Below are 27,677 nucleotides of genomic sequence, written 5' to 3'. Positions count from 1 at the left end.
TTAGTAACATATTTGAGTGAAACTGATTTTTTCATTAGTATAATCATTAATTGTTGCGATATAGGAAAGCCGTTTATTTGTGTTCTTTGCTTTACAAATCCCAGCATGAAATGTGATTGTACTATCCAGACCTAATAGTGTGGACCCTCATGTTACATTGCAGCAAAACAGATTGATGCAACTCTTTTACCAATAAAGAGGTAGTCTTTTGCATTCCATTTTGATGACTAACTAAAGTAATGTTTACAGTGCATATGAACCAAAGCAGCTGTGTGTACTGGTACTTAAAAACAGTCATATTTGTGTTTTTTTTCTGCCTTCATATCAGGATGTTCAGGAAGCAGATGATAATCATTTACTGATGACATTAGAAAAAAAATTACATTTGCTCCAGGTGAGGCTTGAATTCACAACCTCAGGATTTCTCAACAGATACTGTCTTATAAGTACCGCGCACATACCGAATGTGGCACAGGAACACATGGACAAAGCGCTTTATTTTTAGTTGAGTGATTTTAGCATCGAGTTGACTAAGAAAATTAACATGGTTTATTAATTTAAAATTAGTTACTTTTTAAATCCACTAAACTACTGCACCCAATACTAAAGTACCTAATAAAAGTAATATTCTAATCATAAGGTAATCAATTATATTGTGCATTTGTGTTATTGCCCAATTTTATGTATCCATAGGTGTATATTGCAATGAATTCATGCCATTGTTGTACAGTTCAATATTATCCAAATTGTAAAATAATTCCTGTTTATTTATCTTAAATAATATTTGCTATAGATATATGTAACTTTAATGTTGCATATGGAAAATATACACTATAATATCAAAAAATGCAGTATCTTTAAATAAAAATAAGTTAAATCTCACTTGTGCTCTATATTTAAAGGTAAACATTGTTTTTTTGGTCTGAAGCACCTAAATTGTCAGTAAAGTCAGTGTCCAAAGAAATATAAAAGGCAGAAAATTACCCTTTTGATGACATGGATGAAAGGACTTCAAGAAACCCATCAGCAATTGCAATAGACATTGTTATTTTGTAGCCACTCTGATATTAAATTGCAATTAAAACTTAATAGGTATGTTTTGGTATATATGGATTTTCTGCAATACCATTAAGACAGTCACCTGAATTGAAAAAAAGCATAACTTCTAGAATGAGAATGAGCAACAAAGGAACATGCATCCTAGATGGGACTTGAAGCCACTGTCCCAGGTGATAGTAAACTTTTCAGAAAACTAATCCACAATGTCATTAGGATAAATGTCTGCTTTTAGATACTGGGCCATAATTTTGCAAGCTGAACAGTTCCGGATTGATAAGCTGATAAAAGTTTCTGGTGGAGCCATTTGTGCAGTATGAAGCAAGAATGAATGGAACATCTCTAAAATTATTTTAATGAAATAAAGCCTATCACCCCAGATGGGACTTGAACCCACAATCCATGGGGCTTAGGAGGCCAGTGCCTTATCCATTAGGCCACTGGGGCTTAGTAACATCTTTGAGTGAAACTGATTTTTTCATTAGTATAATCATTAATTGTTGCGATATAGGAAAGCCGTTTATTTGTGTTCTTTGCTTTACAAATCCCAGCATGAAATGTGATTGTACTATCCAGACCTAATAGTGTGGACCCTCATGTTACATTGCAGCAAAACCGATTGATGCAACTCTTTTACCAATAAAGAGGTAGTCTTTTGCATTCCATTTTGTTGACTAACTAAAGTAATGTTTACAGTGCATATGAACCAAAGCAGCTGTGTGTACTGGTACTTAAAAACAATCATGTTTGTGTTTTTTTTCTGCCTTCATATCAGGATTTTCAGGGAGCAGATGATAATCATTAACTGATGACATTAGAAAAAAATTACATTTGCTCCAGGTGAGGCTTGAACTCACAACCTCAGCATTGCTCAACAGATACTGTATTATAAGTCCTGCGCACAGACCGATTGTGCCACAGGAGCACATGGTCAAAGCGCATTATTTTTAGTTGAGTGATTTTAGCATCGAGTTGACTAAGTAAATTAACTTGGTTTATTAATTTTAAATTAGTTACTTTTTAAATCCACTAAACTACTGCACCCAATACTAAAGTACCTAATAAAAGTAATATTCTAATCATAAGGTGATCAATTATATTGTGCATTTGTGTTATTGCCCAGTTTTATGTATCCATAGGTGTATATTGCAATGAATTCATGCCATTGTTGTACAGTTCAATATTATCAAAATTGTAAAATAATTCCTGTTTATTTATCTTAAATAATATTTGCTATAGATATATGTAACTTTAATGTTGCATAGGGAAAATATACACTATATTACCAAAAATGCAGTATCTTTAAATAAAAATAAGTTAAATCTCACTTGTGCTCTATATTTAAAGGTAAACATTGTTTTTTTGGTCTGAAGCACCTAAATTGTCAGTAAAGTCAGTGTCCAAAGAAATATAAAAAGCAGAAAATTACCCTTTTGATGACAAGGATGAAAGGACTTCAAGAATCCCATCAGCAATTCCAATAGACATTGTTATTTTGTAGCCACTCTGATATTAAATTGCAATTAAAACTTAATAGGTATGTTTTGGTACATATGGATTTTCTGCAATACCATTAAGACAGTCACCTGCATTGAAAAAAAGCATAACTTCTAGAATGAGTATGAGCAACAAAGGAACATGCATCCTAGATGGGACTTGAAGCCACTGTCCCAGGTGATAGTAAACTTTTCAGGAAACTAATCCACAATGTCATTAGGATAAATGTCTGCTTTTAGATACTGGGCCATAATTTTGCAAGCTGAACAGTTCCAGATTGTTAAGCAGATTAAAGTTTCTGGTGGAGCCATTTGTGCAGTATGAAGCAAGAATGAAAGGAACATCTCCAATATTATTTTAATGAAATAAAGCCTATCACCCCAGATGGGACTTGAACCCACAATCCATTAGGCCACTGGGGCTTAGTAACATCTTTGAGTGAAACTGATTTTTTCATTAGTATAATCATTAATTGTTGCGATATAGGAAAGCCGTTTATTTGTGTTCTTTGCTTTACAAATCCCAGCATGAAATGTGATGGTACTATCCAGACCTAATAGTGTGGACCCTCATGTTACATTGCAGCAAAACAGATTGATGCAACTCTTTTACCAAGAAAGATGTAGTCTTTTGCATTCCATTTTGTTGACTAACTAAAGTAATTTTTACAGTGCATATGAACCAAAGCAGCTGTGTGTACTGGTACTTAAAAACAGTCATGTTTGTGTTTTTTTTCTGCCTTCATATCAGGATGTTCAGGAAGCAGATGATAATCATTTACTGATGACATTAGAAAAAAAATTACATTTGCTCCAGGTGAGGCTTGAATTCACAACCTCAGGATTTCTCAACAGATACTGTCTTATGATTACCGCGCACATACCGATTGTGGCACAGGAGCACATGGACAAAGCGCTTTATTTTTAGTTGAGTGATTTTAGCATCGAGTTGACTAAGAAAATTAACTTGGTTTATTAATTTAAAATTAGTTACTTTTTAAATCCACTAAACTACTGCACCCAATACTAAAGTACCTAATAAAAGTAATATTCTAATCATAAGGTAATCAATTATATTGTGCATTTGTGTTACTGCCCAGTTTTATGTATCCATAGGTGTATATTGCAATGAATTCATGCCATTGTTGTACAGTTCAATATTATCAAAATTGTAAAATAATTCCTGTTTATTTATCTTAAATAATATTTGCTATAGATATATGTAACTTTAATGTTGCATAGGGAAAATATACACTATAATACCAAAAAATGCAGTATCTTTAAATAAAAATAAGTTAAATCTCACTTGTGCTCTATATTTAAAGGTAAACATTGTTTTTTTGGTCTGAAGCACCTAAATTGTCAGTAAAGTCAGTGTCCAAAGAAATATAAAAGGCAGAAAATTTCACTTTTGATGACATGGATGAAAGGACTTCAAGAAACCCATCAGCAATTGCAATAGAAATTGTTATTTTGTAGCCACTCTGATATTAAATTGCAATTAAAACTTAATAGGTATGTTTTGGTATATATGGATTTTCTGCAATACCATTAAGACAGTCACCTGAATTGAAAAAAAGCATAACTTCTAGAATGAGAATGAGCAACAAAGGAACATGCATCCTAGATGGGACTTGAAGCCACTGTCCCAGGTGATAGTAAACTTTTCAGAAAACTAATCGACAATGTCATTAGGATAAATGTCTGCTTTTAGATACTGGGCCATAATTTTGCAAGCTGAACAGTTCCGGATTGATAAGCAGATAAAAGTTTCTGGTGGAACCATTTGTGCAGTATGAAGCAAGAATGAAAGGAACATCTCCAAAATTATTTTAATGAAATAAAGCCTATCACCCCAGATGGGACTTGAACCCACAATCCCTGGCTTAGGAGGCCAGTGCCTTATCCATTAGGCCAATGGGGCTTAGTAACATATTTGAGTGAAACTGATTTTTTCATTAGTATAATCATTAATTGTTGCGATATAGGAAAGCCGTTTATTTGTGTTCTTTGCTTTACAAATCCCAGCATGAAATGTGATTGTACTATCCAGACCTAATAGTGTGGACCCTCATGTTACATTGCAGCAAAACAGATTGATGCAACTCTTTTACCAATAAAGAGGTAGTCTTTTGCATTCCATTTTGATGACTAACTAAAGTAATGTTTACAGTGCATATGAACCAAAGCAGCTGTGTGTACTGGTACTTAAAAACAGTCATATTTGTGTTTTTTTTCTGCCTTCATATCAGGATGTTCAGGAAGCAGATGATAATCATTTACTGATGACATTAGAAAAAAAATTACATTTGCTCCAGGTGAGGCTTGAATTCACAACCTCAGGATTTCTCAACAGATACTGTCTTATAAGTACCGCGCACATACCGAATGTGGCACAGGAGCACATGGACAAAGCGCTTTATTTTTAGTTGAGTGATTTTAGCATCGAGTTGACTAAGAAAATTAACTTGGTTTATTAATTTTAAATTAGTTACTTTTTAAGTCCACTAAACTACTGCACCCAATACTAAAGTACCTAATAAAAGTAATATTCTAATCATAAGGTAATCAATTATATTGTGCATTTGTGTTATTGCCCAGTTTTATGTATCCATAGGTGTATATTGCAATGAATTCATGCCATTGTTGTACAGTTCAATATTATCAAAATTGTAAAATAATTCCTGTTTATTTATCTTAAATAATATTTGCTATAGATATATGTAACTTTAATGTTGCATAGGGAAAATATACACTATAATACCAAAAAATGCAGTATCTTTAAATAAAAATAAGTTAAATCTCACTTGTGCTCTATATTTAAAGGTAAACATTGTTTTTTTGGTCTGAAGCACCTAAATTGTCAGTAAAGTCAGTGTCCAAAGAAATATAAAAGGCAGAAAATTACCCTTTTGATGACATGGATGAAAGGACTTCAAGAAACCCATCAGCAATTGCAATAGAAATTGTTATTTTGTAGCCACTCTGATATTAAATTGCAATTAAAACTTAATAGGTATGTTTTGGTATATATGGATTTTCTGCAATACCATTAAGACAGTCACCTGAATTGAAAAAAAGCATAACTTCTAGAATGAGAATGAGCAACAAAGGAACATACATCCTAGATGGGACTTGAAGCCACTGTCCCAGGTGATAGTAAACTTTTCTGGAAACTATTCCACAATGTCATTAGAATAAATGTCTGCTTTTAGATACTGGGCCATAATTTTGCAAGCTGAACGGTACCAGATTGTTAAGCAGATTAAAGTTTCTGGTGGAGCCATTTCTGCAGTATGAAGCAAGAAAAAAAGGAACATCTAAAACATTATTTTAATGAAATAAAGCCTATCACCCCAGATGGGACTTGAAAGCACAAACCCTGGCTTAGGAGGCCAGTGCCGTTTCCATTAGGCCACTGGGGCTTTGTAACATCTTTGAGTGAAACTGATTTTTTCATTAGTATAATCATTAATTGTTGCGATATAGGAAAGTCATTTATTTGTGTTCTTTGCTTTACAAATCCCAGCATGAAATGTGATTTTACTATCCAGACCTAATAGTGTGGACCCTCATGTTACATTGCAGCAAAACAGATTGATGCAACTCTTTTACCAATAAAGAGGTAGTCTTTTGCATTCCATTTTGATGACTAACTAAAGTAATGTTTACAGTGCATATGAACCAAAGCAGCTGTGTGTACTGGTACTTAAAAACAGTCATGTTTGTGTTTTTTTTCTGCCTTCATATCAGGATGTTCAGGAAGCAAATGATAATCATTAACTGAAGACATTAGAAAAAAAATTACATTTGCTCCAGATGAGGCTTGAATTCACAACCTCAGGATTGCTCAACAGATACTGTCTTATAAGTCTTGCGCACAGACCGATTGCGCCACAGGAGCACATGTACAAAGCGCTTTATTTTTAGTTGAGTGATTTTAGCATCGAGTTGACTAAGTAAATTAACTTGGTTTATTAATTTTAAATTAGTTACTTTTTAAATCCACTAAACTACTGCACCCAATACTAAAGTACCTAATAAAAGTAATATTCTAATCATAAGGTAATCAATTATATTGTGCATTTGTGTTATTGCCCAGTTTTATGTATCCATAGGTGTATATTGCAATGAATTCATGCCATTGTTGTACAGTTCAATATTATCAAAATTGTAAAATAATTCCTGTTTATTTATCTTAAATAATATTTGGTATAGATATATGTAACTTTAATGTTGCATAGGGAAAATATACACTATATTACCAAAAATGCAGTATCTTTAAATAAAAATAAGTTAAATCTCACTTGTGCTCTATATTTAAAGGTAAACATTGTTTTTTTGGTCTGTAGCACCTAAATTGTCAGTAAAGTCAGTGTCCAAAGAAATATAAAAAGCAGAAAATTACCCTTTTGATGACAAGGATGAAAGGACTTCAAGAAACCCATCAGCAATTGCAATAGACATTGTTATTTTGTAGCCACTCTGATATTAAATTGCAATTAAAACTTAATAGGTATGTTTTGGTATATATGGATTTTCTGCAATACCATTAAGACAGTCACCTGCACTGAAAAAAAGCATAACTTCTAGAATGAGAATGAGCAACAAAGGAACATGCATCCTAGATGGGACTTGAAGCCACTGTCCCAGGTGATAGTAAACTTTTCAGAAAACTAATCCACAATGTCATTAGGATAAATGTCTGCTTTTAGATACTGGGCCATAATTTTGCAAGCTGAACAGTTCCGGATTGATAAGCAGATAAAAGTTTCTGGTGGAGCCATTTGTGTAGTATGAAGCAAGAATGAAAGGACATCTCCAAAATTATTTTAATGAAATAAAGCCTATCACCCCAGATGGGACTTGAACCCACAATCCCTGGCTTAGGAGGCCAGTGCCTTATCCATTAGGCCAGTGGGGCTTAGTAACATCTTTGAGTGAAACTGATTTTTTCATTAGTATAATCATTAATTGTTGCGATATAGGAAAGCCGTTTATTTGTGTTCTTTGCTTTACAAATCCCAGCATGAAATGTGATTGTACTATCCAGACCTAATAGTGTGGACCCTCATGTTACATTGCAGCAAAACAGATTGATGCAACTCTTTTACCAATAAAGAGGTAGTCTTTTGCATTCCATTTTGTTGACTAACTAAAGTAATGTTTACAGTGCATATGAACCAAAGCAGCTGTGTGTACTGGTACTTAAAAACAGTCATTTTTGTGTTTTTTTTCTGCCTTCATATCAGGATGTTCAGGAAGCAGATTATAATCATTAACTGATGACATTAGAAAAAAAATTACATTTGCTCCAGGTGAGGCTTGTACTCACAACCTCAGCATTGCTCAACAGATACTGCCTTATAAGTCCTGCGCACAGACTGATTGCGCCACAGGAGCACATGGTCAAAGTGCATTATTTTTAGTTGAGTGATTTTAGCATCGTGTTGACTAAGTAAATTAACTTGGTTTATTAATTTTAAATTAGTTACTTTTTAAGTCCACTAAACTACTGCACCCAATACTAAAGTACCTAATAAAAGTAATATTCTAATCATAAGGTAATCAATTATATTGTGCATTTGTGTTATTGCCCAGTTTTATGTATCCATAGGTGTATATTGCAATGAATTCATGCCATTGTTGTACAGTTCAATATTATCAAAATTGTAAAATAATTCCTGTTTATTTATCTTAAATAATATTTGCTATAGATATATGTAACTTTAATGTTGCATAGGGAAAATATACACTATAATACCAAAAAATGCAGTATCTTTAAATAAAAATAAGTTAAATCTCACTTGTGCTCTATATTTAAAGGTAAACATTGTTTTTTTGGTCTGAAGCACCTAAATTGTCAGTAAAGTCAGTGTCCAAAGAAATATAAAAGGCAGAAAATTACCCTTTTGATGACATGGATGAAAGGACTTCAAGAAACCCATCAGCAATTGCAATAGAAATTGTTATTTTGTAGCCACTCTGATATTAAATTGCAATTAAAACTTAATAGGTATGTTTTGGTATATATGGATTTTCTGCAATACTATTAAGACAGTCACCTGAATTGAAAAAAAGCATAACTTCTAGAATGAGAATGAGCAACAAAGGAACATACATCCTAGATGGGACTTGAAGCCACTGTCCCAGGTGATAGTAAACTTTTCTGGAAACTATTCCACAATGTCATTAGAATAAATGTCTGCTTTTAGATACTGGGCCATAATTTTGCAAGCTGAACGGTACCAGATTGTTAAGCAGATTAAAGTTTCTGGTGGAGCCATTTCTGCAGTATGAAGCAAGAAAAAAAGGAACATCTAAAACATTATTTTAATGAAATAAAGCCTATCACCCCAGATGGGACTTGAAAGCACAAACCCTGGCTTAAGAGGCCAGTGCCGTATCCATTAGGCCACTGGGGCTTTGTAACATCTTTGAGTGAAACTGATTTTTTCATTAGTATAATAATTAATTGTTGCGATATAGGAAAGTCATTTATTTGTGTTCTTTGCTTTACAAATCCCAGCATGAAATGTGATTTTACTATCCAGACCTAATAGTGTGGACCCTCATGTTACATTGCAGCAAAACAGATTGATGCAACTCTTTTACCAATAAAGAGGTAGTCTTTTGCATTCCATTTTGATGACTAACTAAAGTAATGTTTACAGTGCATATGAACCAAAGCAGCTGTGTGTACTGGTACTTAAAAACAGTCATGTTTGTGTTTTTTTTCTGCCTTCATATCAGGATGTTCAGGAAGCAGATGATAATCATTAACTGAAGACATTAGAAAAAAAATTACATTTGCTCCAGGTGAGGCTTGAATTCACAACCTCAGAATTGTTCAACAGATACTGTCTTATAAGTACCGCGCACAGACCGATTGCGCCACAGGAGCACATGGACAAAGTACTTTATTTTTAGTTGAGTGATTTTAGCATCGAGTTGACTAAGTAAATTAACTTGGTTTATTAATTTTAAATTAGTTACTTTTTAAGTCCACTAAACTACTGCACCCAATACTAAAGTACCTAATAAAAGTAATATTCTAATCATAAGGTAATCAATTATATTGTGCATTTGTGTTATTGCCCAGTTTTATGTATCCATAGGTGTATATTGCAATGAATTCATGCCATTGTTGTACAGTACAATATTATCAAAATTGTAAAATAATTCCTGTTTATTTATCTTAAATAATATTTTGTATAGATATATGTAACTTTAATGTTGCATAGGGAAAATATACACTATAATACCAAAAAATGCAGTATCTTTAAATAAAAATAAGTTAAATCTCACTTGTGCTCTATATTTAAAGGTAAACATTGTTTTTTTGGTCTGAAGCACCTAAATTGTCAGTAAAGTCAGTGTCCAAAGAAATATAAAAGGCAGAAAATTACCCTTTTGATGACATGGATGAAAGGACTTCAAGAAACCCATCAGCAATTGCAATAGAAATTGTTATTTTGTAGCCACTCTGATATTAAATTGCAATTAAAACTTAATAGGTATGTTTTGGTATATATGGATTTTCTGCAATACCATTAAGACAGTCACCTGAATTGAAAAAAAGCATAACTTCTAAAATGAGAATGAGCAACAAAGGAACATGCATCCTAGATGGGACTTGAAGCCACTGTCCCAGGTGATAGTAAACTTTTCAGAAAACTAATCCACAATGTCATTAGGATAAATGTCTGCTTTTAGATACTGGGCCATAATTTTGCAAGCTGAACAGTTCCAGATTGATAAGCAGATAAAAGTTTCTGGTGGAGCCATTTGTGCAGTATGAAGCAAGAATGAAAGGAACATCTCCAAAATTATTTTAATGAAATAAAGCCTATCACCCCAGATGGGACTTGAACCCACAATCCCTGGCTTAGGAAGCCAGGCCTTTATCCATTAGGCCACTGGGGCTTAGTAACATCTTTGAGTGAAACTGATTTTTTCATTAGTATAATCATTAATTGTTGCGATATAGGAAAGCCGTTTATTTGTGTTCTTTGCTTTACAAATCCCAGCATGACATGTGATTGTACTTTCCAGCCCTAATAGTGTGGACCCTCATGTTACATTGCAGCAAAACAGATTGATGCAACTCTTTTACCAATAAAGAGGTAGTCTTTTGCATTCCATTTTGTTGACTAACTAAAGTAATTTTTACAGTGCATATGAACCAAAGCAGCTGTGTGTACTGGTACCTTAAAAACAGTCATGTTTGTGTTTTTTTTCTGCCTTCATATCAGGATGTTCAGGAAGCAAATGATAATCATTAACTGAAGACATTAGAAAAAAAATTACATTTGCTCCAGATGAGGCTTGAATTCACAACCTCAGGATTGCTCAACAGATACTGTCTTATAAGTCCTGCGCACAGACCGATTGCGCCACAGGAGCACATGTACAACGCGCTTTATTTTTAGTTGAGTGATTTTAGCATCGAGTTGACTAAGTAAATTAACTTGGTTTATTAATTTTAAATTAGTTACTTTTTAAATCCACTAAACTACTGCACCCAATACTAAAGTACCTAATAAAAGTAATATTCTAATCATAAGGTAATCAATTATATTGTGCATTTGTGTTATTGCCCAGTTTTATGTATCCATAGGTGTATATTGCAATGAATTCATGCCATTGTTGTACAGTTCAATATTATCAAAATTGTAAAATAATTCCTGTTTATTTATCTTAAATAATATTTGGTATAGATATATGTAACTTTAATGTTGCATAGGGAAAATATACACTATATTACCAAAAATGCAGTATCTTTAAATAAAAATAAGTTAAATCTCACTTGTGCTCTATATTTAAAGGTAAACATTGTTTTTTTGGTCTGTAGCACCTAAATTGTCAGTAAAGTCAGTGTCCAAAGAAATATAAAAAGCAGAAAATTACCCTTTTGATGACAAGGATGAAAGGACTTCAAGAAACCCATCAGCAATTGCAATAGACATTGTTATTTTGTAGCCACTCTGATATTAAATTGCAATTAAAACTTAATAGGTATGTTTTGGTACATATGGATTTTCTGCAATACCATTAAGACAGTCACCTGCATTGAAAAAAAGCATAACTTCTAGAATGAGTATGAGCAACAAAGGAACATCCATCCTAGATGGGACTTGAAGCCACTGTCCCAGGTGATAGTAAACTTTTCAGGAAACTAATCCACAATGTCATTAGGATAAATGTCTGCTTTTAGATACTGGGCCATAATTTTGCAAGCTGAACAGTTCCAGATAGTTAAGCAGATTAAAGTTTCTGGTGGAGCCATTTGTGCAGTATGAAGCAAGAATGAAAGGAAATCTCCAAAATTATTTTAATGAAATAAAGCCTATCACCCCAGATGGGACTTGAACCCACAAACCCTGGCTTAGGAGGCCAGTGCCTTATCCATTTTGCCACTGGGGCTTTGTAACATCTTTGAGTGAAACTGATTTTTTCATTAGTATAATCATTAATTGTTGCGATATAGGAAAGCCGTTTATTTGTGTTCTTTGCTTTACAAATCCCAGCATGAAATGTGATTGTACTATCCAGACCTAATAGTGTGGACCCTCATGTTACATTGCAGCAAAACAGATTGATGCAACTCTTTTACCAATAAAGAGGTAGTCTTTCGCATTCCATTTTGTTGACTAACTAAAGTAATGTTTACAGTGCATATGAACCAAAGCAGCTGTGTGTACTGGTACTTAAAAACAGTCATGTTTGTGTTTTTTTTCTGCCTTCATATCAGGATGTTCAGGAAGCAGATGATAATCATTAACTGATGACATTAGAAAAAAAATTACATTTGCTCCAGGTGAGGCTTGAACTCACAACCTCAGCATTGCTCAACAGATACTGCCTTATAAGTCCTGCGCACAGACCGATTGCGCCACGGGAGCACATGGTCAAAGCGCATTATTTTTAGTTGAGTGATTTTAGCATCGAGTTGACTAAGTAAATTAACTTGGTTTATTAATTTTAAATTAGTTACTTTTTAAATCCACTAAACTACTGCACCCAATACTAAAGTACCTAATAAAAGTAATATTCTAATCATAAGGTAATCAATTATATTGTGCATTTGTGTTATTGCCCAGTTTTATGTATCCATAGGTGTATATTGCAATGAATTCATGCCATTGTTGTACAGTTCAATATTATCAAAATTGTAAAATAATTCCTGTTTATTTATCTTAAATAATATTTGGTATAGATATATGTAACTTTAATGTTGCATAGGGAAAATATACACTATATTACCAAAAATGCAGTATCTTTAAATAAAAATAAGTTAAATCTCACTTGTGCTCTATATTTAAAGGTAAACATTGTTTTTTTGGTCTGTAGCACCTAAATTGTCAGTAAAGTCAGTGTCCAAAGAAATATAAAAAGCAGAAAATTACCCTTTTGATGACAAGGATGAAAGGACTTCAAGAAACCCATCAGCAATTGCAATAGACATTGTTATTTTGTAGCCACTCTGATATTAAATTGCAATTAAAACTTAATAGGTATGTTTTGGTACATATGGATTTTCTGTAATACCATTAAGACAGTCACCTGCATTGAAAAAAAGCATAACTTCTAGAATGAGTATGAGCAACAAAGGAACATGCATCCTAGATGGGACTTGAAGCCACTGTCCCAGGTGATAGTAAACTTTTCAGGAAACTAATCCACAATGTCATTAGGATAAATGTCTGCTTTTAGATACTGGGCCATAATTTTGCAAGCTGAACAGTTCCAGATAGTTAAGCAGATTAAAGTTTCTGGTGGAGCCATTTGTGCAGTATGAAGCAAGAATGAAAGGAACATCTCCAATATTATTTTAATGAAATAAAGCCTATCACCCCAGATGGGACTTGAACCCACAATCCATTAGGCCACTGGGGCTTAGTAACATCTTTGAGTGAAACTGATTTTTTCATTAGTATAATCATTAATTGTTGCGATATAGGAAAGCCGTTTATTTGTGTTCTTTGCTTTACAAATCCCAGCATGAAATGTGATTGTACTATCCAGACCTAATAGTGTGGACCCTCATGTTACATTGCAGCAAAACAGATTGATGCAACTCTTTTACCAATAAAGAGGTAGTCTTTTGCATTCCATTTTGTTGACTAACTAAAGTAATGTTTACAGTGCATATGAACCAAAGCAGCTGTGTGTACTGGTACTTAAAAACAATCATGTTTGTGTTTTTTTTCTGCCTTCATATCAGGATTTTCAGGAAGCAGATGATAATCATTAACTGATGACATTAGAAAAAAATTACATTTGCTCCAGGTGAGGCTTGAACTCACAACCTCAGCATTGCTCAACAGATACTGTCTTATAAGTCCTGCGCACAGACCGATTGTGCCACAGGAGCACATGGTCAAAGCGCATTATTTTTAGTTGAGTGATTTTAGCATCGAGTTGACTAAGTAAATTAACTTGGTTTATTAATTTTAAATTAGTTACTTTTTAAATCCACTAAACTACTGCACCCAATACTAAAGTACCTAATAAAAGTAATATTCTAATCATAAGGTAATCAATTATATTGTGCATTTGTGTTATTGCCCAGTTTTTATGTATCCATAGGTGTATATTGCAATGAATTCATGCCATTTTTGTACAGTACAATATTCTCAAAATTGTAAAATAATTCCTGTTTATTTATCTTAAATAATATTTGCTATAGATATATGTAACTTTAATGTTGCATAGGGAAAATATACACTATAATACCAAAAAATGCAGTATCTTTAAATAAAAATAAGTTAAATCTCAATTGTGCTCTATATTTAAAGGTAAACATTGTTTTTTTGGTCTGAAGCACCCAAATTGTCAGTAAAGTCAGTGTCCAAAGAAATATAAAAGGCAGAAAATTACCCTTTTGATGACATGGATGAAAGGACTTCAAGAAACCCATCAGCAATTGCAATAGAAATTGTTATTTTGTAGCCACTCTGATATTAAATTGCAATTAAAACTTAATAGGTATGTTTTGGTACATATGGATTTTCTGCAATACCATTAAGACAGTCACCTGAATTGAAAAAAAGCATAACTTCTAGAATGAGAATGAGCAACAAAGGAACATGCATCCTAGATGGGACTTGAAGCCACTGTCCCAGGTGATAGTAAACTTTTCAGAAAACTAATCCACAATGTCATTAGGATAAATGTCTGCTTTTAGATACTGGGCCATAATTTTGCAAGCTGAACAGTTCCGGATTGATAAGCAGATAAAAGTTTCTGGTGGAACCATTTGTGCAGTATGAAGCAAGAATGAAAGGAACATCTCCAATATTATTTTAATGAAATAAAGCCTATCACCCCAGATGGGACTTGAACCCACAATCCATTAGGCCACTGGGGCTTAGTAACATCTTTGAGTGAAACTGATTTTTTCATTAGTATAATCATTAATTGTTGCGATATAGGAAAGCCGTTTATTTGTGTTCTTTGCTTTACAAATCCCAGCATGAAATGTGATTGTACTATCCAGACCTAATAGTGTGGACCCTCATGTTACATTGCAGCAAAACAGATTGATGCAACTCTTTTACCAAGAAAGATGTAGTCTTTTGCATTCAATTTTGTTGACTAACTAAAGTAATTTTTACAGTGCATATGAACCAAAGCAGCTGTGTGTACTGGTACTTAAAAACAGTCATGTTTGTGTTTTTTTTCTGCCTTCATATCAGGATGTTTAGGAAGCAGATGATAATCATTAACTGATGACATTAGAAAAAAAATTACATTTGCTCCAGGTGAGCCTTGAATTCACAACCTCAGGATTTCTCAACAGATACTGTCTTATAAGTACCGCGCACATACCGATTGCGCCACAGGAGCACAAGGACAAACCGCTTTATTTTTAGTTGAGTGATTTTAGCATCGAGTTGACTAAGAAAATTAACTTGGTTTATTAATTTAAAATTAGTTACTTTTTAAATCCACTAAACTACTGCACCCAATACTAAAGTACCTAATAAAAGTAATATTCTAATCATAAGGTAATCAATTATATTGTGCATTTGTGTTATTGCCCAGTTTTATGTATCCATAGGTGTATATTGCAATGAATTCATGCCACTGTTGTACAGTACAATATTATCAAAATTGTAAAATAATTCCTGTTTATTTATCTTAAATAATATTTGGTATAGATATATGTAACTTTAATGTTGCATAGGGAAAATATACACTATAATACCAAAAAATGCAGTATCTTTAAATAAAAATAAGTTAAATCTCACTTGTGCTCTATATTTAAAGGTAAACATTGTTTTTTTGGTCTGAAGCACCTAAATTGTCAGTAAAGTCAGTGTCCAAAGAAATATAAAAGGCAGAAAATTACCCTTTTGATGAGATGGATGAAAGGACTTCAAGAAACCCATCAGCAATTGCAATAGAAATTGTTATTTTGTAGCCACTCTGATATTAAATTGCAATTAAAAATTAATAGGTATGTTTTGGTACATATGGATTTTCTGCAATACCATTAAGACAGTCACCTGAATTAAAAAAAAGCATAACTTCTAGAATGAGAATGAGCAACAAAGGAACATGCATCCTAGATGGGACTTGAAGCCACTGCCCCAGGTGATAGTAAACTTTTCAGAAAACTAATCCACAATGTCATTAGGATAAATGTCTGCTTTTAGATACTGGGCCATAATTTTGCAAGCTGAACAGTTCCGGATTGATAAGCAGATAAAAGTTTCTGGTGGAACCATTTGTGCAGTATGAAGCAAGAATGAAAGGAATATCTCCAAAATTATTTTAATGAAATAAAGCCTATCACCCCAGATGGGACTTGAACCCACAATCCCTGGCTTAGGAGACAAGTGCCTTATCCATTAGGCCACTGGGGCTTAGTAACATCTTTGAGTGAAACTGATTTTTTCATTAGTATAATCATTAATTGTTGCGATATAGGAAAGCCGTTTATTTGTGTTCTTTGCTTTACAAATCCCAGCATGAAACGTGATTGTACTATCCAGACCTAATAGTGTGGACCCTCATGTTACATTGCAGCAAAACAGATTGATGCAACTCTTTTACCAATAAAGAGGTAGTCTTTTGCATTCCATTTTGATGACTAACTAAAGTAATGTTTACAGTGCATATGAACCAAAACAGCTGTGTGTACTGGTACTTAAAAACAGTCATGTTTGTGTTTTTTTTCTGCCTTCATATCAGGATGTTCAGGAAGCAGATGATAATCATTAACTGATGACATTAGAAAAAAAATTACATTTGCTCCAGGTGAGGCTTGAACTCACAACCTCAGCATTGCTCAACAGATACTGCCTTATAAGTCCTGCGCACAGACCGATTGCGCCACGGGAGCACATGGTCAAAGCGCATTATTTTTAGTTGAGTGATTTTAGCATCGAGTTGACTAAGTAAATTAACTTGGTTTATTAATTTTAAATTAGTTACTTTTTAAATCCACTAAACTACTGCACCCAATACTAAAGTACCTAATAAAAGTAATATTCTAATCATAAGGTAATCAATTATATTGTGCATTTGTGTTATTGCCCAGTTTTATGTATCCATAGGTGTATATTGCAATGAATTCATGCCATTGTTGTACAGTTCAATATTATCAAAATTGTAAAATAATTCCTGTTTATTTATCTTAAATAATATTTGCTATAGATATATGTAACTTTAATGTTGCATAGGGAAAATATACACTATATTACCAAAAATGCAGTATCTTTAAATAAAAATAAGTTAAATCTCACTTGTGCTCTATATTTAAAGGTAAACATTGTTTTTTTGGTCTGTAGCTCCTAAATTGTCAGTAAAGTCAGTGTCCAAAGAAATATAAAAAGCAGAAAATTACCCTTTTGATGACAAGGATGAAAGGACTTCAAGAAACCCATCAGCAATTGCAATAGACATTGTTATTTTGTAGCCACTCTGATATTAAATTGCAATTAAAACTTAATAGGTATGTTTTGGTACATATGGATTTTCTGCAATACCATTAAGACAGTCACCTGCATTGAAAAAAAGCATAACTTCTAGAATGAGTATGAGCAACAAAGGAACATGCATCCTAGATGGGACTTGAAGCCACTGTCCCAGGTGATAGTAAACTTTTCAGGAAACTAATCCACAATGTCATTAGGATAAATGTCTGCTTTTAGATACTGGGCCATAATTTTGCAAGCTGAACAGTTCCAGATAGTTAAGCAGATTAAAGTTTCTGGTGGAGCCATTTGTGCAGTATGAAGCAAGAATGAAAGGAACATCTCCAATATTATTTTAATGAAATAAAGCCTATCACCCCAGATGGGACTTGAACCCACAATCCATTAGGCCACTGGGGCTTAGTAACATCTTTGAGTGAAACTGATTTTTTCATTAGTATAATCATTAATTGTTGCGATATAGGAAAGCCGTTTATTTGTGTTCTTTGCTTTACAAATCCCAGCATGAAATGTGATTGTACTATCCAGACCTAATAGTGTGGACCCTCATGTTACATTGCAGCAAAACAGATTGATGCAACTCTTTTACCAAGAAAGATGTAGTCTTTTGCATTCAATTTTGTTGACTAACTAAAGTAATTTTTACAGTGCATATGAACCAAAGCAGCTGTGTGTACTGGTACTTAAAAACAGTCATGTTTGTGTTTTTTTTCTGCCTTCATATCAGGATGTTTAGGAAGCAGATGATAATCATTAACTGATGACATTAGAAAAAAAATTACATTTGCTCCAGGTGAGCCTTGAATTCACAACCTCAGGATTTCTCAACAGATACTGTCTTATAAGTACCGCGCACATACCGATTGCGCCACAGGAGCACAAGGACAAACCGCTTTATTTTTAGTTGAGTGATTTTAGCATCGAGTTGACTAAGAAAATTAACTTGGTTTATTAATTTAAAATTAGTTACTTTTTAAATCCACTAAACTACTGCACCCAATACTAAAGTACCTAATAAAAGTAATATTCTAATCATAAGGTAATCAATTATATTGTGCATTTGTGTTATTGCCCAGTTTTATGTATCCATAGGTGTATATTGCAATGAATTCATGCCACTGTTGTACAGTACAATATTATCAAAATTGTAAAATAATTCCTGTTTATTTATCTTAAATAATATTTGGTATAGATATATGTAACTTTAATGTTGCATAGGGAAAATATACACTATAATACCAAAAAATGCAGTATCTTTAAATAAAAATAAGTTAAATCTCACTTGTGCTCTATATTTAAAGGTAAACATTGTTTTTTTGGTCTGAAGCACCTAAATTGTCAGTAAAGTCAGTGTCCAAAGAAATATAAAAGGCAGAAAATTACCCTTTTGATGAGATGGATGAAAGGACTTCAAGAAACCCATCAGCAATTGCAATAGAAATTGTTATTTTGTAGCCACTCTGATATTAAATTGCAATTAAAACTTAATAGGTATGTTTTGGTACATATGGATTTTCTGCAATACCATTAAGACAGTCACCTGAATTGAAAAAAAGCATAACTTCTAGAATGAGAATGAGCAACAAAGGAACATGCATCCTAGATGGGACTTGAAGCCACTGCCCCAGGTGATAGTAAACTTTTCAGAAAACTAATCCACAATGTCATTAGGATAAATGTCTGCTTTTAGATACTGGGCCATAATTTTGCAAGCTGAACAGTTCCGGATTGATAAGCAGATAAAAGTTTCTGGTGGAACCATTTGTGCAGTATGAAGCAAGAATGAAAGGAATATCTCCAAAATTATTTTAATGAAATAAAGCCTATCACCCCAGATGGGACTTGAACCCACAATCCCTGGCTTAGGAGACAAGTGCCTTATCCATTAGGCCACTGGGGCTTAGTAACATCTTTGAGTGAAACTGATTTTTTCATTAGTATAATCATTAATTGTTGCGATATAGGAAAGCCGTTTATTTGTGTTCTTTGCTTTACAAATCCCAGCATGAAATGTGATTGTACTATCCAGACCTAATAGTGTGGACCCTCATGTTACATTGCAGCAAAACAGATTGATGCAACTCTTTTACCAAGAAAGATGTAGTCTTTTGCATTCAATTTTGTTGACTAACTAAAGTAATTTTTACAGTGCATATGAACCAAAGCAGCTGTGTGTACTGGTACTTAAAAACAGTCATGTTTGTGTTTTTTTTCTGCCTTCATATCAGGATGTTTAGGAAGCAGATGATAATCATTAACTGATGACATTAGAAAAAAAATTACATTTGCTCCAGGTGAGCCTTGAATTCACAACCTCAGGATTTCTCAACAGATACTGTCTTATAAGTACCGCGCACATACCGATTGCGCCCCAGGAGCACAAGGACAAACCGCTTTATTTTTAGTTGAGTGATTTTAGCATCGAGTTGACTAAGAAAATTAACTTGGTTTATTAATTTAAAATTAGTTACTTTTTAAATCCACTAAACTACTGCACCCAGTACTAAAGTACCTAATAAAAGTAATATTCTAATCATAAGGTAATCAATTATATTGTGCATTTGTGTTATTGCCCAGTTTTATGTATCCATAGGTGTATATTGCAATGAATTCATGCCACTGTTGTACAGTACAATATTATCAAAATTGTAAAATAATTCCTGTTTATTTATCTTAAATAATATTTGGTATAGATATATGTAACTTTAATGTTGCATAGGGAAAATATACACTATAATACCAAAAAATGCAGTATCTTTAAATAAAAATAAGTTAAATCTCACTTGTGCTCTATATTTAAAGGTAAACATTGTTTTTTTGGTCTGAAGCACCTAAATTGTCAGTAAAGTCAGTGTCCAAAGAAATATAAAAGGCAGAAAATTACCCTTTTGATGAGATGGATGAAAGGACTTCAAGAAACCCATCAGCAATTGCAATAGAAATTGTTATTTTGTAGCCACTCTGATATTAAATTGCAATTAAAACTTAATAGGTATGTTTTGGTACATATGGATTTTCTGCAATACCATTAAGACAGTCACCTGAATTGAAAAAAAGCATAACTTCTAGAATGAGAATGAGCAACAAAGGAACATGCATCCTAGATGGGACTTGAAGCCACTGCCCCAGGTGATAGTAAACTTTTCAGAAAACTAATCCACAATGTCATTAGGATAAATGTCTGCTTTTAGATACTGGGCCATAATTTTGCAAGCTGAACAGTTCCGGATTGATAAGCAGATAAAAGTTTCTGGTGGAACCATTTGTGCAGTATGAAGCAAGAATGAAAGGAATATCTCCAAAATTATTTTAATGAAATAAAGCCTATCACCCCAGATGGGACTTGAACCCACAATCCCTGGCTTAGGAGACAAGTGCCTTATCCATTAGGCCACTGGGGCTTAGTAACATCTTTGAGTGAAACTGATTTTTTCATTAGTATAATCATTAATTGTTGCGATATAGGAAAGCCGTTTATTTGTGTTCTTTGCTTTACAAATCCCAGCATGAAACGTGATTGTACTATCCAGACCTAATAGTGTGGACCCTCATGTTACATTGCAGCAAAACAGATTGATGCAACTCTTTTACCAATAAAGAGGTAGTCTTTTGCATTCCATTTTGATGACTAACTAAAGTAATGTTTACAGTGCATATGAACCAAAGCAGCTGTGTGTACTGGTACTTAAAAACAGTCATGTTTGTGTTTTTTTTCTGCCTTCATATCAGGATGTTCAGGAAGCAGATGATAATCATTAACTGATGACATTAGAAAAAAAATTACATTTGCTCCAGGTGAGGCTTGAACTCACAACCTCAGCATTGCTCAACAGATACTGCCTTATAAGTCCTGCGCACAGACCGATTGCGCCACGGGAGCACATGGTCAAAGCGCATTATTTTTAGTTGAGTTATTTTAGCATCGAGTTGACTAAGTAAATTAACTTGGTTTATTAATTTTAAATTAGTTACTTTTTAAATCCACTAAACTACTGCACCCAATACTAAAGTACCTAATAAAAGTAATATTCTAATCATAAGGTAATCAATTATATTGTGCATTTGTGTTATTGCCCAGTTTTATGTATCCATAGGTGTATATTGCAATGAATTCATGCCATTGTTGTACAGTTCAATATTATCAAAATTGTAAAATAATTCCTGTTTATTTATCTTAAATAATATTTGCTATAGATATATGTAACTTTAATGTTGCATAGGGAAAATATACACTATATTACCAAAAATGCAGTATCTTTAAATAAAAATAAGTTAAATCTCACTTGTGCTCTATATTTAAAGGTAAACATTGTTTTTTTGGTCTGTAGCACCTAAATTGTCAGTAAAGTCAGTGTCCAAAGAAATATAAAAAGCAGAAAATTACCCTTTTGATGACAAGGATGAAAGGACTTCAAGAAACCCATCAGCAATTGCAATAGACATTGTTATTTTGTAGCCACTCTGATATTAAATTGCAATTAAAACTTAATAGGTATGTTTTGGTACATATGGATTTTCTGCAATACCATTAAGACAGTCACCTGCATTGAAAAAAAGAATAACTTCTAGAATGAGTATGAGCAACAAAGGAACATGCATCCTAGATGGGACTTGAAGCCACTGTCCCAGGTGATAGTAAACTTTTCAGGAAACTAATCCACAATGTCATTAGGATAAATGTCTGCTTTTAGATACTGGGCCATAATTTTGCAAGCTGAACAGTTCCAGATTGTTAAGCAGATTAAAGTTTCTGGTGGAGCCATTTGTGCAGTATGAAGCAAGAATGAAAGGAACATCTCCAATATTATTTTAATGAAATAAAGCCTATCACCCCAGATGGGACTTGAACCCACAATCCATTAGGCCACTGGGGCTTAGTAACATCTTTGAGTGAAACTGATTTTTTCATTAGTATAATCATTAATTGTTGCGATATAGGAAAGCCGTTTATTTGTGTTCTTTGCTTTACAAATCCCAGCATGAAATGTGATTGTACTATCCAGACCTAATAGTGTGGACCCTCATGTTACATTGCAGCAAAACAGATTGATGCAACTCTTTTACCAAGAAAGATGTAGTCTTTTGCATTCAATTTTGTTGACTAACTAAAGTAATTTTTACAGTGCATATGAACCAAAGCAGCTGTGTGTACTGGTACTTAAAAACAGTCATGTTTGTGTTTTTTTTCTGCCTTCATATCAGGATGTTTAGGAAGCAGATGATAATCATTAACTGATGACATTAGAAAAAAAATTACATTTGCTCCAGGTGAGCCTTGAATTCACAACCTCAGGATTTCTCAACAGATACTGTCTTATAAGTACCGCGCACATACCGATTGCGCCACAGGAGCACAAGGACAAACCGCTTTATTTTTAGTTGAGTGATTTTAGCATCGAGTTGACTAAGAAAATTAACTTGGTTTATTAATTTAAAATTAGTTACTTTTTAAATCCACTAAACTACTGCACCCAATACTAAAGTACCTAATAAAAGTAATATTCTAATCATAAGGTAATCAATTATATTGTGCATTTGTGTTATTGCCCAGTTTTATGTATCCATAGGTGTATATTGCAATGAATTCATGCCACTGTTGTACAGTACAATATTATCAAAATTGTAAAATAATTCCTGTTTATTTATCTTAAATAATATTTGGTATAGATATGTGTAACTTTAATGTTGCATAGGGAAAATATACACTATAATACCAAAAAATGCAGTATCTTTAAATAAAAATAAGTTAAATCTCACTTGTGCTCTATATTTAAAGGTAAACATTGTTTTTTTGGTCTGAAGCACCTAAATTGTCAGTAAAGTCAGTGTCCAAAGAAATATAAAAGGCAGAAAATTACCCTTTTGATGAGATGGATGAAAGGACTTCAAGAAACCCATCAGCAATTGCAATAGAAATTGTTATTTTGTAGCCACTCTGATATTAAATTGCAATTAAAACTTAATAGGTATGTTTTGGTACATATGGATTTTCTGCAATACCATTAAGACAGTCACCTGAATTGAAAAAAAGCATAACTTCTAGAATGAGAATGAGCAACAAAGGAACATGCATCCTAGATGGGACTTGAAGCCACTGCCCCAGGTGATAGTAAACTTTTCAGAAAACTAATCCACAATGTCATTAGGATAAATGTCTGCTTTTAGATACTGGCCCATAATTTTGCAAGCTGAACAGTTCCGGATTGATAAGCAGATAAAAGTTTCTGGTGGAACCATTTGTGCAGTATGAAGCAAGAATGAAAGTAATATCTCCAAAATTATTTTAATGAAATAAAGCCTATCACCCCAGATGGGACTTGAACCCACAATCCCTGGCTTAGGAGACAAGTGCCTTATCCATTAGGCCACTGGGGCTTAGTAACATCTTTGAGTGAAACTGATTTTTTCATTAGTATAATCATTAATTGTTGCGATATAGGAAAGCCGTTTATTTGTGTTCTTTGCTTTACAAATCCCAGCATGAAATGTGATTGTACTATCCAGACCTAATAGTGTGGACCCTCATGTTACATTGCAGCAAAACAGATTGATGCAACTCTTTTACCAATAAAGAGGTAGTCTTTTGCATTCCATTTTGATGACTAACTAAAGTAATGTTTACAGTGCATATGAACCAAAGCAGCTGTGTGTACTGGTACTTAAAAACAGTCATGTTTGTGTTTTTTTTCTGCCTTCATATCAGGATGTTCAGGAAGCAGATGATAATCATTAACTGATGACATTAGAAAAAAAATTACATTTGCTCCAGGTGAGGCTTGAACTCACAACCTCAGCATTGCTCAACAGATACTGCCTTATAAGTCCTGCGCACAGACCGATTGCGCCACGGGAGCACATTGTCAAAGCGCATTATTTTTAGTTGAGTGATTTTAGCATCGAGTTGACTAAGTAAATTAACTTGGTTTATTAATTTTAAATTAGTTACTTTTTAAATCCACTAAACTACTGCACCCAATACTAAAGTACCTAATAAAAGTAATATTCTAATCATAAGGTAATCAATTATATTGTGCATTTGTGTTATTGCCCAGTTTTATGTATCCATAGGTGTATATTGCAATGAATTCATGCCATTGTTGTACAGTTCAATATTATCAAAATTGTAAAATAATTCCTGTTTATTTATCTTAAATAATATTTGCTATAGATATATGTAACTTTAATGTTGCATAGGGAAAATATACACTATAATACCAAAAAATGCAGTATCTTTAAATAAAAATAAGTTAAATCTCACTTGTGCTCTATATTTAAAGGTAAACATTGTTTTTTTGGTCTGAAGCACCTAAATTGTCAGTAAAGTCAGTGTCCAAAGAAATATAAAAGGCAGAAAATTACCCTTTTGATGACATGGATGAAAGGACTTCAAGAAACCCATCAGCAATTGCAATAGAAATTGTTATTTTGTAGCCACTCTGATATTAAATTGCAATTAAAACTTAATAGGTATGTTTTGGTATATATGGATTTTCTGCAATACCATTAAGACAGTCACCTGAATTGAAAAAAAGCATAACTTCTAGAATGAGAATGAGCAACAAAGGAACATGCATCCTAGATGGGACTTGAAGCCACTGTCCCAGGTGATAGTAAACTTTTCAGAAAACTAATCCACAATGTCATTAGGATAAATGTCTGCTTTTAGATACTGGGCCATAATTTTGCAAGCTGAACAGTTCCAGATTGATAAGCAGATAAAAGTTTCTGGTGGAGCCATTTGTGCAGTATGAAGCAAGAATGAAAGGAACATCTCCAAAATTATTTTAATGAAATAAAGCCTATCACCCCAGATGGGACTTGAACCCACAATTCCTGGCTTAGGAAGCCAGGCCCTTATCCATTAGGCCACTGGGGCTTAGTAACATCTTTGAGTGAAACTGATTTTTTCATTAGTATAATCATTAATTGTTGCGATATAGGAAAGCCGTTTATTTGTGTTCTTTGCTTTACAAATCCCAGCATGAAATGTGATTGTACTTTCCAGCCCTAATAGTGTGGACCCTCATGTTACATTGCAGCAAAACAGATTGATGCAACTCTTTTACCAATAAAGAGGTAGTCTTTTGCATTCCATTTTGTTGACTAACTAAAGTAATTTTTACAGTGCATATGAACCAAAGCAGCTGTGTGTACTGGTACCTTAAAAACAGTCATGTTTGTGTTTTTTTTCTGCCTTCATATCAGGATGTTCAGGAAGCAAATGATAATCATTAACTGAAGACATTAGAAAAAAAATTACATTTGCTCCAGATGAGGCTTGAATTCACAACCTCAGGATTGCTCAACAGATACTGTCTTATAAGTCCTGCGCACAGACCGATTGCGCCACAGGAGCACATGTACAAAGCGCTTTATTTTTAGCTGAGTGATTTTAGCATCGAGTTGACTAAGTAAATTAACTTGGTTTATTAATTTTAAATTAGTTACTTTTTAAATCCACTAAACTACTGCACCCAATACTAAAGTACCTAATAAAAGTAATATTCTAATCATAAGGTAATCAATTATATTGTGCATTTGTGTTATTGCCCAGTTTTATGTATCCATAGGTGTATATTGCAATGAATTCATGCCATTGTTGTACAGTTCAATATTATCAAAATTGTAAAATAATTCCTGTTTATTTATCTTAAATAATATTTGCTATAGATATATGTAACTTTAATGTTGCATAGGGAAAATATACACTATATTACCAAAAATGCAGTATCTTTAAATAAAAATAAGTTAAATCTCACTTGTGCTCTATATTTAAAGGTAAACATTGTTTTTTTGGTCTGTAGCACCTAAATTGTCAGTAAAGTCAGTGTCCAAAGAAATATAAAAAGCAGAAAATTACCCTTTTGATGACAAGGATGAAAGGACTTCAAGAAACCCATCAGCAATTGCAATAGACATTGTTATTTTGTAGCCACTCTGATATTAAATTGCAATTAAAACTTAATAGGTATGTTTTGGTACATATGGATTTTCTGCAATACCATTAAGACAGTCACCTGCATTGAAAAAAAGCATAACTTCTAGAATGAGTATGAGCAACAAAGGAAAATGCATCCTAGATGGGACTTGAAGCCACTGTCCCAGGTGATAGTAAACTTTTCAGGAAACTAATCCACAATGTCATTAGGATAAATGTCTGCTTTTAGATACTGGGCCATAATTTTGCAAGCTGAACAGTTCCAGATAGTTAAGCAGATTAAAGTTTCTGGTGGAGCCATTTGTGCAGTATGAAGCAAGAATGAAAGGAACATCTCCAATATTATTTTAATGAAATAAAGCCTATCACCCCAGATGGGACTTGAACCCACAATCCATTAGGCCACTGGGGCTTAGTAACATCTTTGAGTGAAACTGATTTTTTCATTAGTATAATCATTAATTGTTGCGATATAGGAAAGCCGTTTATTTGTGTTCTTTGCTTTACAAATCCCAGCATGAAATGTGATTGTACTATCCAGACCTAATAGTGTGGACCCTCATGTTACATTGCAGCAAAACAGATTGATGCAACTCTTTTACCAATAAAGAGGTAGTCTTTTGCATTCCATTTTGTTGACTAACTAAAGTAATGTTTACAGTGCATATGAACCAAAGCAGCTGTGTGTACTGGTACTTAAAAACAATCATGTTTGTGTTTTTTTTCTGCCTTCATATCAGGATTTTCAGGAAGCAGATGATAATCATTAACTGATGACATTAGAAAAAAATTACATTTGCTCCAGGTGAGGCTTGAACTCACAACCTCAGCATTGCTCAACAGATACTGTCTTATAAGTCCTGCGCACAGACCAATTGTGCCACAGGAGCACATGATCAAAGCGCATTATTTTTAGTTGAGTGATTTTAGCATCGAGTTGACTAAGTAAATTAACTTGGTTTATTAATTTTAAATTAGTTACTTTTTAAATCCACTAAACTACTGCACCCAATACTAAAGTACCTAATAAAAGTAATATTCTAATCATAAGGTGATCAATTATATTGTGCATTTGTGTTATTGCCCAGTTTTATGTATCCATAGGTGTATATTGCAATGAATTCATGCCATTGTTGTACAGTTCAATATTATCAAAATTGTAAAATAATTCCTGTTTATTTATCTTAACTAATATTTGGTATAGATATATGTAACTTTAATGTTGCATAGGGAAAATAT

The 27,677-nt window shown here is 33.3% G+C and overlaps 4 non-coding genes across 4 annotated transcripts; all 4 read right to left on the bottom strand.

Annotated features, from left to right (window-relative positions):
- Positions 1-4,403: 4,403 nt before the first annotated feature.
- On the bottom strand, positions 4,404-4,476 carry TRNAR-CCU (transfer RNA arginine (anticodon CCU)). The gene has a single exon. It is a non-coding gene; the product is annotated as a tRNA-Arg (tRNA).
- A 2,927-nt stretch (positions 4,477-7,403) lies between these two features.
- Positions 7,404-7,476, bottom strand: TRNAR-CCU (transfer RNA arginine (anticodon CCU)). Its single transcript has one exon. It is a non-coding gene; the product is annotated as a tRNA-Arg (tRNA).
- Positions 7,477-11,905: 4,429 nt separating this feature from the next.
- TRNAR-CCU (transfer RNA arginine (anticodon CCU)) lies at positions 11,906-11,978 on the bottom strand. The gene has a single exon. It is a non-coding gene; the product is annotated as a tRNA-Arg (tRNA).
- Positions 11,979-27,235: 15,257 nt separating this feature from the next.
- Positions 27,236-27,328, bottom strand: TRNAI-UAU (transfer RNA isoleucine (anticodon UAU)). Its single transcript is given in 2 exon segments — positions 27,236-27,271; positions 27,291-27,328. It is a non-coding gene; the product is annotated as a tRNA-Ile (tRNA).
- Positions 27,329-27,677: the final 349 nt, after the last annotated feature.

Source organism: Taudactylus pleione, unplaced genomic scaffold (assembly GCF_031769625.1).
Source record: "Taudactylus pleione unplaced genomic scaffold, aTauple2 ptg000473l, whole genome shotgun sequence".
Classification (NCBI taxonomy): Eukaryota; Metazoa; Chordata; class Amphibia; order Anura; family Myobatrachidae; genus Taudactylus; species Taudactylus pleione.
Note: the sequence above shows the minus strand (reverse complement) of the source record. Positions and strands in the feature narration are given on the sequence as shown.